Source organism: Propithecus coquereli, unplaced genomic scaffold (genome assembly GCF_000956105.1).
Source record: "Propithecus coquereli isolate 6110/MARCELLA unplaced genomic scaffold, Pcoq_1.0 Scaffold38, whole genome shotgun sequence".
Classification (NCBI taxonomy): Eukaryota; Metazoa; Chordata; class Mammalia; order Primates; family Indriidae; genus Propithecus; species Propithecus coquereli.
Window position 1 is genome coordinate 1629884 of NW_012149507.1, and position 13874 is coordinate 1643757.

A 13874-nucleotide genomic window follows, 5' to 3' on the forward strand; every position below is an offset into this window, starting at 1 on the left:
AGACAATACTATTATCTGGGAGAAGTAACTTATGCTATGATATTTTGAGTATTAGTCCTATTTTTGTGGCATATCATATTTTCCTTTGTCTAAAACTGAAATATTTCTCACATTTTTAATGAATCCAGAAATTTGTGCGGAACTTTATAAAAATTATTTTCTGGGGGGGAGGGGGGGCAAGGGCAACATACGTAACCTAAACATCTGTACCCCCATGATATCTTGAAATAAAAAAAAAAATTATTTTCTGTAGTGGAAGTTACAGAGAAAATGGACTTCCCTTAACAGAGCTGTTTTGCTTTACAAATCAACTTTGATAGCATATACCTTTTAGTAGCAAATTGGTAAGAATTTACCAAAAATCAAAATCTTGCACCTGAATATTATTTATGCCTGTAGTTTTGTTCACGTCTTATATATTCTTATACATAAGGATATTAAGACCAAGAAAGGTTGTGAACTACTCAGAATTAAACAGCGAATGGCAGAACAAACTGGGAACTAAGAACAGAAGCCAGTTCTCCTGACTGAGAGCTTCCCCCCGGGAACTGCCAATCCCTATTACACAGATGGTCATGTCACTGAAGTAGTGGACAGGCACTAGCACCGAGCAGGGGGCATGCATTGTATGTAGTAGCCATGCTTGGAGAAGTAATGGTACAGGCAGTTATGAAGGGCTTCACAAGTTAGAAACGATGTAACCGGCTGTAAGAACTGTGTTGGGGGTCTCAGGTTCAGTGATTTTCTTATACAACTCATAGGACTCAGCATATAGTTGTAATCACAGCTAAGATTTATTACAGGAAAATGACAAAAGCAAAGGGAAAAGGTTCATGGGCAAAGTCTTGGGGAAACCAGGCTCGAGCTTCCAAAGTCATCTCCCAGTGTCGTCACCCAGGAGGTGCTTGATTCTCCAGCAGCAAACGGGGACAACCCGAGTCACATGTTGGGAAGCTCATTAGAGACTCAGGGCCCAGGATCTGTCCTGGGAGCTGGTCATGGAGGCAGCCTCTGCCCAGTATGTGGCAAACTCCAGACTGCAAGACGGAAAGCAGGTGTTCAGCATCAAACACATTGTTTAGGATAAAAAATTGAAACATTCTAAGTTCCGGATATATTGATTCTGAGATGACAGAGGGAGTCAAATTAGGAAAAAATATATATAAATATGTATAATCACAAGTGAAATACATTCAAGATGTCAAGATTTTGGTAGATTACATTTTTAAAAAACTGATTCTGTTAGGTTTGTGTCCACGGTACATCTCTAGTGTAACGATTAGAGAATTAGAGAAAATCGTATCATTAGAGAATGAATATTAAAGGCGAATTTTCACTTTGTATTAGCTATGAAGGACACACTGTTAACAAGGATAATTTTAACAGGAAAATATTATCAGTGTTATTAAAAGGTATGTACATACTAGGTAATTTTTTCAAAGGACCTGAATTAGCTTTGTATCGTACTCACCACTGCTCATTGAAATTAGGTAATTCTTCACCTGAGTTCTCTAAATTAGTCTTGATTTTTTTTAAATGTAAGTAACTAATTTTTCCATATTCATTTGTAAGCAAAGTGTGAATAATAATGATAATATTTATAATAACAATTCCCTAGAGGTTTGTTTTCTACATGGGATTAGGGTCCTGATGGATATAGATTTAGAAAAGGAACATAGGAAACAGGTGTCTGCTGGTATCACATGAAGCACTGAGGTGCCTGGTAGTCTTTGAACCAAACCAGTGAAGCAATGCGTGTACCCAGGCTTCTCAACATTCTAACATAATATCTCCTCCCCACTAATGATCTGCATCACACGGGCGAATTTCAGCTACCTAGGGGTATCCATGCCATGTCTCTAGCCACAGTGGCTTTTGATAATTCATATTTATAGTTATATTTTCTTACCTATACTTACTAAATTAAATATTCAAGCCCTATTTATTGGAGATATATGATTGCTTTTGATTGGCAATATCACCATTTTACTTAGCCAAAGCAATTTTTCTACATTTCTCATGTATTTTGTTCATTTTAATGAAGCCATTCTCTTACTTGTGCGGGTAGAAAATATAGTAACAGGTTTGGGATAATTTTTTGAATTGCATATGTGTGTGGGCCAAATGGTGATGTGATAGTTTTGCAGTATTATGAACAAAACTTCATAAATATGTATTATGGAGATGATATTCTTATACAAATTGGATGTGTCAGGATTTTAAGTGTCACTTTGGGTTTAATCCAAGAAGTTTCTTACTTGCATTTTCTTGACTTTCCTTGGAAGTGACCCTGTAGCCACAGAAACTTACTTTCATCCTAGCTGCCAAAGAGTGAGATTCCCTCTTTCCCTCTTCTGTGCCCTCCTGGCTCCCACCTACTCTTGTTACTCTAATTCTCATCATCTCTCTGGATGCCAGGACTCTCACAGCAGCAGGAAGTGGGGAGATGACATGGCGTATCATGCTATGCTTCATTCCACTTGGATTCACAAAGCGGAAGAGCAAATAAGAGAACTAACTTCTTTCTCTTCCATGCAGCTGTTTTGTTTGTTGTCATTTTTTAAAACTCACACCCTGCTTTGTTCTGAAACAGACTTGATTGAGGTAGGCATCCCAATTATTCCAATAGAATATGGAATAATTATGGGAAGAAAAAAATAAAGCCATGACAAAATGAGTATGATAAATGCATACTTTAATGTCTTTTACAATTGATAGAGGTAGGTTGCAAATTTGGGTCTCAGGTTCCTTGAAGTGAAGTAGAGAGGAAAACATGAACGTGAAGATTTGAAATATCTGTAAGCTAAAACTCCAAGTTTTCCTAATACTAAAACCTAGAGGTTTTAGAGGATTTTCTTCCATGATGTCCTTAAAGGGTAACGTAAGGGACAATAACTTAAACAGCGTCTTTTACAGCTGTAGATTGGAGAGACTCATATGACTAGTGATTATGACATCATCCACATGTGCTTATTTACATGGTGCACAGACCTCACTGAGAACAAGCAGTTCTGAAAGGCCCAATGGTTCCAAGTGCACAGGTCTGTCTGAGAGTAAAATACAGGAAACTGAGATGAATGGGCCGTCCCCATATCCCTCGGGCAGTTATATTCACGAACATGTTTCTCCCAACTGGGCTTTGGATAAGAATTATTCAAAATAGAGTCTTGGTTTATAATCTCTGCCTAAAATTTAGAGTGCAGTGTTTCCAAAGTATTTGGGAATGGAGGAAGAGTAGACTTATTTTTCTCCGATGAAACATAAGGACACATCCCTGAATGGGTAGCCTCTGTGGCTTTACTGGAAGACAAAATGAAGGAGGACCAATCAACAGGGACAAAAATCTTCCTTCAAAAATAATTCTGGATCCACTTTAAACCACCATAGAATATGATTCTAACTCAGGTTGCTTTACCTTTATAGCATTAATTTGTAAAAATGTTAAAAGTTTGGGCTAGGACTCACAGAACAACCTCATTGCCTAGAAATGAGATGCCATTAAAGCCTATTGTGTTATCCCCACTGGAGAAATCTTAAAATGTGTCATGCTAAAATACATCTAACCACCCATTAACATCAAAGCCTTAGGAGCCTGGCCTTCGGTACAGAACAGGCTGAAAAAGTAAACTCCAGAGATAATGCTTAAATTTTGGTCACATTCCTTCCCATTTCAAAATAGAGACAAGCAAGCCCGTAGAACAGTTTGCATTCCTTTCTCTATAGAATAATTTTCTAAAATGCAGGCCAATGTGTTTGAAAGTGAAATTTAATTAATATTCACTAATGATTCAAAGTTAGGCTATTTAGAGCCAATATTTGTCTCTGATACTCTTGGAATGTTTTCAAATGTGTTCACAACTACTTTTTGCATAGTACGTGACTTCAGAATGCCAGTTTTCACTTTAACCTTGAAAGAATGCTAGTATAATAGAAAAGTTCATTTCAAAATTTCAGAGCAATGCACATAATTATAATTCTCCATGTGTAGTAGACTTATATTCTGAAAAAATAGTCTCTAAAAACTTGGCATTTGATAAGAAAAAAATACAGACATTTAATACAATGAAAACTATTTTATTTCAAAGATTACAAAGTTAGATGGAAAATGCTGATAAGAGCTTGCTTTCCATAATGACTTTAGTCTGCTCCTTAACCTCTGACATCTCTTGCCACATCTCTGTTGCCAGGCAACAGCAGAGAAATAAAACCTGTGTGAGTAAAGCAAGTTCCCAACATAAGAATGGGCTTATTCTAGAAGCTGGCGAGCCAGTTATTTAGAATTTTTTCATGTTTAAAATATTATACATGGTAGTTCAGTACCCAAGCCAGCCATTTCAAGTCTAGTTAACTCACAGGTCTATCGAAGTATTGAAAAGCAGCACCTTGCCTTTTCAGAATAACTTGATGATTCTCTTGTCCAAAATGCCAAATTCCAGGAAATGACGCTATGCCAGTAAACAGCCAAAAGAGATGTTATAATGCCCTTGTATTAGAGCATGTCCTTCTTAGTCAGAGGAAAAGTTAGATGGAGCCACAGCCCATGTACATATACTAAATATAATTTGAAAAGTCTAGCTATTTGATTTGAAGGGTGAGAAAGGATGATAAAAGGAGGCACACAGACAAAATTAAGAAGTGATTGCTGACAGCCTGAAGGCAGGAAGGAACACAGAAACCTCAGACCACTCAGGGCACAGTGGTCTGTTGTCTCTCGCAACAAGGTATAAAGCAATACTCACCTGTAGACATCCTGAGAGCATTCCTGCATTATACCTCCTTCTAAAGGTTACCATAACCACGGCATAACCAACAAAATGATGCTTCTTTTAAGGACTCACAAGTGTGCATTTTAGAAAGCTTGAATCATAAATAGCTAACATTTAAAAGAAAACAGCATTAACTACACGTTTCAAAGGGGTATGCTATGCCTTCGGCTCTAAGCAAAGTTCGTCTACCTAGAGAAACAAAAACCCAAGAGTTCTGCATAGCTGAACTTTAGTAAAATTCAATTTAATTATACCTATATTTTATGAGATGTTGCCATGGAGAAATATGTTATGAATTCCAACTAGAAATGCCAGATAAACAACCCCCTCACACACACTACAGAAAGCTGCCTGCTCTTAGAGAAAAGGATGAGATGTTTTCACTCTACATAAGAGAAATTCACATCTCCAGGTCAGTCGCCAGGGCATTATGAATGCAACACCGTAAAGGTGCAGGAGGCCAGGAATGTGCGCCTCCCTCGTCCCTGCTCTCGTCTGTCCCTCTCGTCCCCCTTGTGCCCATTCAGGTGGCTGCTCGTTCACAATGGGTGTATCTCTAATTAGAGGGACGACTTTATATATGACACTTCAGCAACATTTTAATCTAATTGTTCACAAGCCCTGCTGACTCTTAATTACTGTTTTGTTCATGTCCACAGCAGTGACAATAATTCCAAATTAAAAAATGAGTGATTGATATTAAGCACTCGATAAAAATTATACAATAAGTACCAATACTTGCTAAAAATACTGGAAACAGCTGACCATCTCTTTAAGATGCAGCCATCTAACTAAAAAATGTTCTGTTTACCAAAAGAGAGCCTGCTGTTATTGCTTTGTTTCATTATTTCTTCCTTTAGATTGCCTCTGTATCTGAAGGACTAAATTTGAGTGTTCCTATTCCAGATTACTGAAAATTGTTCTAAAATGCTATGCAGCCCTGTTGAAGGAGACGGTGTCCAATCAAATCTACAGATTGTAATCAAGTTGCATTTTGTAAAATTGTATTGATGGAAATGTTCCTTAGGAGATTATGTAACCAGCACTAAACTCAATCTTCATATAGTCCCTCAAGTTTTAATAACTGAAAGTTTTGGATTTCTTCTCCTCATTTTTCAGCTTGAGTTACTTATAGAATTCTTTAAGTTCAAAGCATGTTAGGGCTGTGCCAGGGTTCTTCTCAGTATCTGGTGAGAAATAGTTAGCACACAACAAAACATAGCCAATAACAGCATCTGAATTTGGAAAGGTAGTGGTCTGAAACTATTATATGTGCTTTAAGAGAAAAATATTTAGCATGCTTCCTCCACTAGAGAGCCTGTGAATGTTTTGAATGTATATTGCTAGGAAGGTGCCTTGGGGAAAGTTACGGCAACTTCGTTAGTCTCTCCTCCTGTTGACAAATAATCAGTATCTCCCACAGGTGTTTTGCATTTAATCAGGGCTTGCGTATACCCTGTGGGGCCCCCAGCAAATGTGGCTATACCTCTGGGAAATCTAGATCCATATTTCAGGTTTACTGTTTCAAAAACATTCTTTGATATGTCAACAAAGACTTTGCTTTCTCTCATACCTTTTGGGTTTTTTTTAACCATCCCGAGGAATCGGTAGAAGCCACTGTAGAGAGAGAAGGGAAGCTTCTGGGCACGGCGTGGGGATGGTACTCTCTTAAGGACCAATGGTCTTCACTTTTTGCTTGTGTACCACCTAAAAAACACTTTGTACTCCTTGTATATTTTTGAGTTCACATCTAACATTTTTATCTTAAATTTAAATGGTTATAGAGTATGTAAGTTCAGACATTATGTATAATTGTACTTGTTATGATCAAACAAGTATACCACTTTTTTATGTGTATCTTTTAAACGCTCTAGCAGTTTGCTATCTGTCATCATGTATTTCACAAGGATAAGAATAAACTTTTCTTTTACAGATATTTTGCATCATTTCTTTTACTCCATAAATAACAGCTTCTTCTTTTTTTTTTTGAGACACGGCATACACATTTATTTAATGTGTCTACGCAGGGAGAATCACAGATTACCCCTTTTCTTCATAAACTTCTATTTCCATTCTACTTCCTCCTCAGAATATTACCCTAATATAATAGCTTCATGCTTGGAAGCATTTTATTAGTTACCCTATCATAATTCTCTGCAACAAAGTGGGTATATAAAATGAAATTTAAACTTCATTTTTCATTTTATGTGACCATAACATTCTAAATTTTAAAAAATATTTTCTGGATTAAGTGATCATTATACTTATTAGTAATACACACTTGGATAAACAACACAAACATATCACAAACTATGATAAATATGACACATAAACAGTAAAATGTTATTGGAAAATAATCTCTTAATAATCCAGGCAGAGTGTTTTTTCCCCATTAGTTCATGTATGTGTGGATAAATATATATATACGTATTGCTAGCGTGAGTCAGGGTCTGGCAACAATTTCTTTCCATCCTTCCCTCCCTTTCTTTCTTCCCTCTCTCCTTGCCTCTCTCCTCTCTTTTTCCCTCTTTCCCACTTTCTTAGATAAGCACAAGTAAGATTGTTGAGGTACCAAAGTGGATGTAAATGGAAAGAGAACCATATTACAACACTTATCTCCAATTCTTTGAACTAATCTATCAGCTACTTTGTTTTTTCTTTCTTCAACTCGGTTCAAAGGAAAAAAATTAGAATTGACCTGAGTTGCTAAGGATTTGTTAATCATTCACTGAAGTAATTCTAATCATTGAAGAAATTTATTTTCTCAAAGCCAGCATCAATGTCTTACATGGTACCCTTCTTTTTGCCCATTGGAGGGGTTCTGACCAGGGACGGTGCACTGTATAGATTGGGGATGGGGCTGGTGTGCTTTTGTGTTGTCTGGTGGAGGAAGAGGCTTGTGACTAGGAGGTAAGAAAGGAAAGCCTGAAGATAACAGTCATTTTCTCTGGCATATTCGTTGGAGGATCTGGAAGCTGAAGATCTAGAAACCGAGTCTCTTAAATAAGACAAGCGCCAGCACATTCCTTTGAGAGAATCTATATGTTCCCAGGGGTACGCACACTCCAGTTTGAAGATCATTATTGTAGACAACAAGTATTTTGCTATGTGGCTATTGGTTCAAAGGGAAGAGTCCTAATTATGAATCAGATGCTAACACTATTTTTTAAAAGCCCTGTTAAGTGGAGTCCTGATGTCCCTGTCCCATCCCGCTTTGTCCAGTGTCTCCCCTCCCCCCCTTCACAAGCCTTGATGGATGTGGTGGGTGGCTGCAGGGACCTGGGGTTCCACTGGTGGCAGGAAATCCAGTAGGAGAAAGGAGGTTGGAAAAGGAGGTGAGAATTTTGATTTTCTTGGCAACTGAGTTGAAAAACTGAGGTGATAAAAAGTTGAGCTATCACAACTTCCTGACACATTTCTTACAAACTTATTTGTAACTGAGCTCATCTTCCTCCCTTCCTGCTCATTTCTGGGAATGAGATGTCCTTCTCAGTTCAAGGGCATTAACTCCGTCTGCACTCTTGATGCCCTCTCCTCCCAAACTCTGCCCCAGGACCCACATCTGCTCCCAGATCCCAACCGTTCCTTCTTTGTGATTCTTTTTCCTTCAGGTATAATTATGCTCAAGTCTGCCTCATCCTTCAGAAACAAGAGCAAACACATGCAAAAAACCCTTTCCTTGATCCATTTCTCGCTAGCACCCTGTCTCTCTCCTTCCCTTTCTTATTTTCTCATCTCTAAAATGGCAGTGATAATAGTAGCTGTATTACAGTTATTGAGAGAATTAAATGAAATAATACCTGCAAAACATACAAAACCCTATCATTACCTGTAAGACATCAATAACACTCAGAGATTATTATTATGATTGTTAGCCAAGCTTATTGACAGTTAAATGTCTCTATTTCTTTAACTCTCATTCACTCCTAAATCCATTGAATTATTAGCCCCAAAAATCAATTGAAATTTCTCTGGCGAGGCCACTTGTAACTTTCACATTCTAAATCCAATGGACTCTTCTCAGTCCTTATTTTTGTGGATGGCTTAGGTAGCTCTTCTCTGTCTTCCTCTCTGCCAGCTCCTTCTTGTTCTTGCTCAGGGCAGCTCTCATTCAACCCGTGACTGTTGGTGCTCCCAGGGGCTCCATCTTGGGCCCAAGATGTTCTTTTTCTCTGGGCAGGCTCTAGATACTCTTTTCCATACTTGCAGTTTCAACTCCTCCATAATCACAATCTCCCCAGTCGGTGGCTTGTTAGGAACTGGGCTGCACATCACCGCCTGAGCTCTGCACCCCACACCCCATCCATGTAAAATTGTCTTCCATGAAACTGGTCCCTGGTGCCAAAAAAGACTGGGGACCGCTGGTTTAGCATTTATCTAAAACTCTTTTAGTCTCCCCAACAACACATTTCTCCCCTACCTCCGCCTCCTTTATCAATAAATGGCACCACTACCCATGCGGGTGCCTAAGCTAGAAACTAGGATTCAGTGCAGAACCCTCCTTTCATGGTCAGACAGTGAATTCAGCCAACACCTGTGCATTGAGTGGAAACTATGTCAAGAAATGGGACTTAATGGGACTTAAAACTTCCTGTGAGTTTTTCATCCGAGATATTTCTCAATCCAGCTTGCAGCTTTTCTATCTCTATGACTAGTGCCCTAAGCATAACTTAACACTGTAGCAATGATAATAACTGCTTTATCGCTATTATTTCTTGCTTAAAGAGTAGCAAAACTCTCCTACTTGGTCTTCCTGCCACTAACCAGTCTTATATTTCTCCAGTGTTTTCCCCTGAAGGCTGTCAGTCAGAATGGTCGCTCTAAAATACAAATCTAACCCTGTCACTCCCCTGACCACAGCCCATCACCCACAGGATACAATTCGAGGACTTACATAATTGTCACTCACTTGGAACTTACCTGCTTCTGTTCAAGTTTTTCCCATCCTCTGATCTTACAGAGTTCCCATACTACTGGCTATTGCAAGATTCCTGTGCTTTTTCTAATTCAATTTTTCCTTCTGTCTGGAATCCCTTCCCCACGTCCTCTGCCCATTTTTCTTTTCTGTCTACACTGCTGTTCATCTGGTAAGGCTCAGCTCAGGCTGGGTTGGGTGCTCTCACAGTATCCTGGGCTTGTCTCCAACAGAGCATTCCCTGTGTTAAAGGAAAGGGTTGGTTCACATGTCTTTTGTCCCACAGGACAAGTAACCTGTCTGTTTCTCCCTCCGAAGCAGACACCCACACTCTTTTATCTCTGTGCTACTGCTACCTAATACTGTACAGTACTAAGTCATACAGTAAGTGCTCAAAAAACATCTGAAGAAAGCTGGATGGAAAGGGCATACAGGGAAGTTCCTGGGGGGCTGTGACAGGATCTGCAGTGAGTGGCATCGGGGTGGCAAATCCTCAGGGGCTTCATGGAGAGGATCTGAGCTAGTGGCCAGTCAATATAGACTGTCCATTATTGTTATTGTCACTATTTCTACATCAACACCATCGCCATGGTTAACACTGATTTGGTTCTGATAATGTACCTGGCACTGTTACTCTCTTTTTGTAGCTTATTTTATTTAATCTTGATTTCTAGCTCTATGAGGTAGGTACCTTGCCCCATCCCCTTTTTATACCTGAAAAAACTTAGAGAAAGTAACTTTAACTTGCCTGAGGTCACACAGCTCATAATTGGTTGTGTGAGGAATGGAACCAGGTCATATGATCCATACTTTTCATTGTTTCATCCTTCAAGCCACAAGTCAGTCTGGATACACAGCAGCAAAGCAAATTATTATTTTTTGATTTTTTTTTTACCTTTAAGCTTTTTATTTTGAAATAATTTTAGAATTACAGAGGAGTTGTAAAAGCAGTGCCACTTAAACTTACACCAACTAATGTTAGCATTCATCCGAGGATCTTCCCATCTTCCCTGTAGCAATTATTACTGTGGTTTTCTAATGGTGATTTTTCTATGTCCTTCATTCATCCTATAATCATTCATTGGAATTCTTTTGTAAAGGAAAGTCGTTGCTTCTCTTCCTTTTGTTTGTTTGTTCAATCGTTTATTCATAGCAGTATGGATTCATGAGTATTTACTTTATTCTTTGGATTATAATCCAATTCTACCCTCATTTTATATTTTTGTCCACATTGTCCAGCTTTGGCCACTAGGAGCTCTTCCAGGTTGCTCCATGTCTTTTCCATGTGCCCACCCACTTCCCTTTTAAGCACTTCCTTATTCTCTGGCACCACAGGATGCTCTGAGATCAGGAAATGAAGCAAATTTTTAAAATTAACTACAATTGCATATCATATGGGATAATTAACATTTCTCATTGGCTGTGTCATGCAGTCTATCACTAGTCCTTTAGGACTTTGGCACGTCTCATAAAAGATTTGCCTTGTGTGGCCCTAAGAAAACCACAGAAGATAATAAGTTCTTTGTTCTTCCTCCCCGCCCCCACCCCATAGAACGTCTTGGAAATTGCCATGTAAAGCATGGGATGTAACATTCCAGTCACATAACAACACTTGCCATTTAATTTTTCTTCAATAAATGTGCAAATGTTCCCCATCCTGATCAATGTACCTGAACAAATGTAGATTTTCGGAACGGTGTGGTGAATGGTGCAGCGGGCATCCTGCAGTGTTCTCTGGAAACTTTAGGATCTGCATGCTTAATTCCCCTATTTAGATAAACCTGTACTTTACCTGAGGCTTTGACTTAGTTCATAACCAGTTGTCTCCTCCTGCAGAGTGAATTAAGTTTGAAAAAGTTGAAATTAAAAAGTTGCTCTTATCAAGTTGATTGTGCTGCCAAAATTGTTTAGTCTTTCTATATGTATCTCTGAGGGAACTTGTTCTTAAAAATTAACTTTCCAGTAGGGATGGGAGTTCTTCACTCTTAAGTTACTGCATCTAGATTAGTGTCAATTGTGGCTGTTCTTCACCCATCACTCATCAGGCCGTTGCTATGCCATTAATCAAGGGAACTCATCTAATTTTAGGTTTAGCTTTAATCAGCTCTTGTGCTATTTCCATTTTTATATCATCTTTTTATACAAACACCTGAGATTGCTTTCAGCATTTTTGTAAGTCATAGTTGCAGAAAAACCTGATCCAGCAAATGAATTTTGAGAGGACTTGTACGGAAAGGAAATCATATTGGGAAAGGTTATAGTGAGTAAGGTTAATAGAGATACATATATTTTCATATCTGGATGGTGTCATAGTAATTGAGCCAAAGATCAAAATATGATGAAAAGAAAAATCATATAAAGATAGGCTAAATAACATGCTCATGCTCTAGCATGCATAAAGGCAAAATTTTAAGTTATTTTACTAAGGTCATAGTATAGGTGTAGGATCATGAATTTCCTCTGGTCTTACCAGAAAAACGGTCAGTTATGTGGTAGATGAAAAATATTTTATTTAGATCATGTACAAAGAATATGAGATAGTAATTAAACCACCAATAATTTTTTTTAGCCATCAGAGTTATTTTTTAGGGAAATAACCAAGTAAGTGTTGTAGTGATATGAACTGCAAGAGGATTTCAAATTATATCAAATTACATTATGAATTTATAAACACATCCATAAGTTCATTTGTGGATTGATTATTTGCAACTCAGAAGATGTTTTCCCTCAAAAAGACTGTTTTAGTTCTTGGTGTCCCAGGCAATTGGACAAAAGCCTATTTAATCTGTGACATGCTTAACGTATGGATAAACTGTAGTATCTCAATTACACTAAATCGCCATTTTTTGCATTGCTGCTATAAGCTCTAACATTGGCATCCTGCCTCTGGTGGCTGTTGAGTTAGCTGGGTGTTCACAGATAGCCCAATGCAAGATTTCTCTATTGTCATAAGGGTGGGGGAAGTAGCAAGTACTTCCTATAGTCGAGGTAGACTCTGGCGGGGGTGGGGAACTTGTGGCCTTCTGATTTCAAGATTGTTCTTATTTAAGCACCTAAGGGGGCAAGAAAACCTTCATCTTTCTCTGCTACACCCCCCTTTTATTTTTTTTGCTACTTTCTGAGTTTATTTATTTATTTTTTTAATTTCAGCATATTACGGGGGTACGAATGTTTAGGTTACATATATTGCCTTTGCCCCACCTGGGTCAGAGCTTCAAGCATGTCCATCCCCCAGACAGTGTGTACTGTACCCATTAGGTGTGAATGATACACCCCTTTTAATAAAAGGATTTCTTTTGTAAAATTTGGGTTCTGTCAAAAGGCCACACTTAAGGACCCAGAAGGCTACATGTGGCCTTAAGGCCCCAGGATACCCACCCCGTGTGGCAGTGGTGTTCCAAATTAGGAAATCAGGAAAATTTTCCTTTTCCATTCATTCGTAAATAGGGCTTTTAATAAGTCCAGGTGTAATGATAATAAAAACTTTCCATTGTAGAAAACATTATAATGTATTTTCTTGGTCTGAAACCTTGCAGTAACTTTGCCTGCCTCAACTTTATAAAAGTAAAACTCTAGCCAAATATTTTGAAGATCATGAAGTCCTCTACAGGAAAAATGTTTATTCATCTCCTCAAGGAGCACAGGCCAAATTATTCTTTTTTGAAGGTTTACACAGAAACAATCCTGGAAACTTTTCACTTTAGCAATCATCATTTAATTAATTCCAGACACTGTGTAATGCTGGCAAGGAAAATACTCATAATGTTCAAAAAACTCATATTTGATGTAGTCTAATTGAATTACAACACTGCTGTTAAAGACTAAGTACGTTTGTAGAATATGAATGTTTGTCCTGTTATGCCCACTTCCAGATAATGACTCAGGAAAACTTAAAGTATTTTTACTTAAATATTAATAATAGGCCGGGCACGGTGGCTCACGCCTGTAATCCTAGCACTCTGGGAGGCCGAAGCGGGTGGATCGCTCAAGGTCAGGAATTCGAGACCAGCCTGAGCAAGAGCGAGACCCCGTCTCTACGAAAAAATAGAAAGAAATGATCTGGACAACTAAAAATATATATATATAGAAAAAATTAGTCGGGCATGGTGGCACATGCCTGTAGTCCCAGCTACTCGGGAGGCTGAGGCAGAAGGATTGTTTGAGCCCAGGAGTTTGAGGTTGCTGTGAGCTAG

At 38.4% G+C, this 13874-nt stretch overlaps 1 protein-coding gene across 1 annotated transcript in view; it reads left to right on the forward strand.

The window, feature by feature from the left end:
* Positions 1–13874, forward strand: part of EPB41L3 (erythrocyte membrane protein band 4.1-like 3) — a 193238-nt gene that overhangs the window by 1311 nt on the left and 178053 nt on the right. The window lies entirely within an intron of this gene.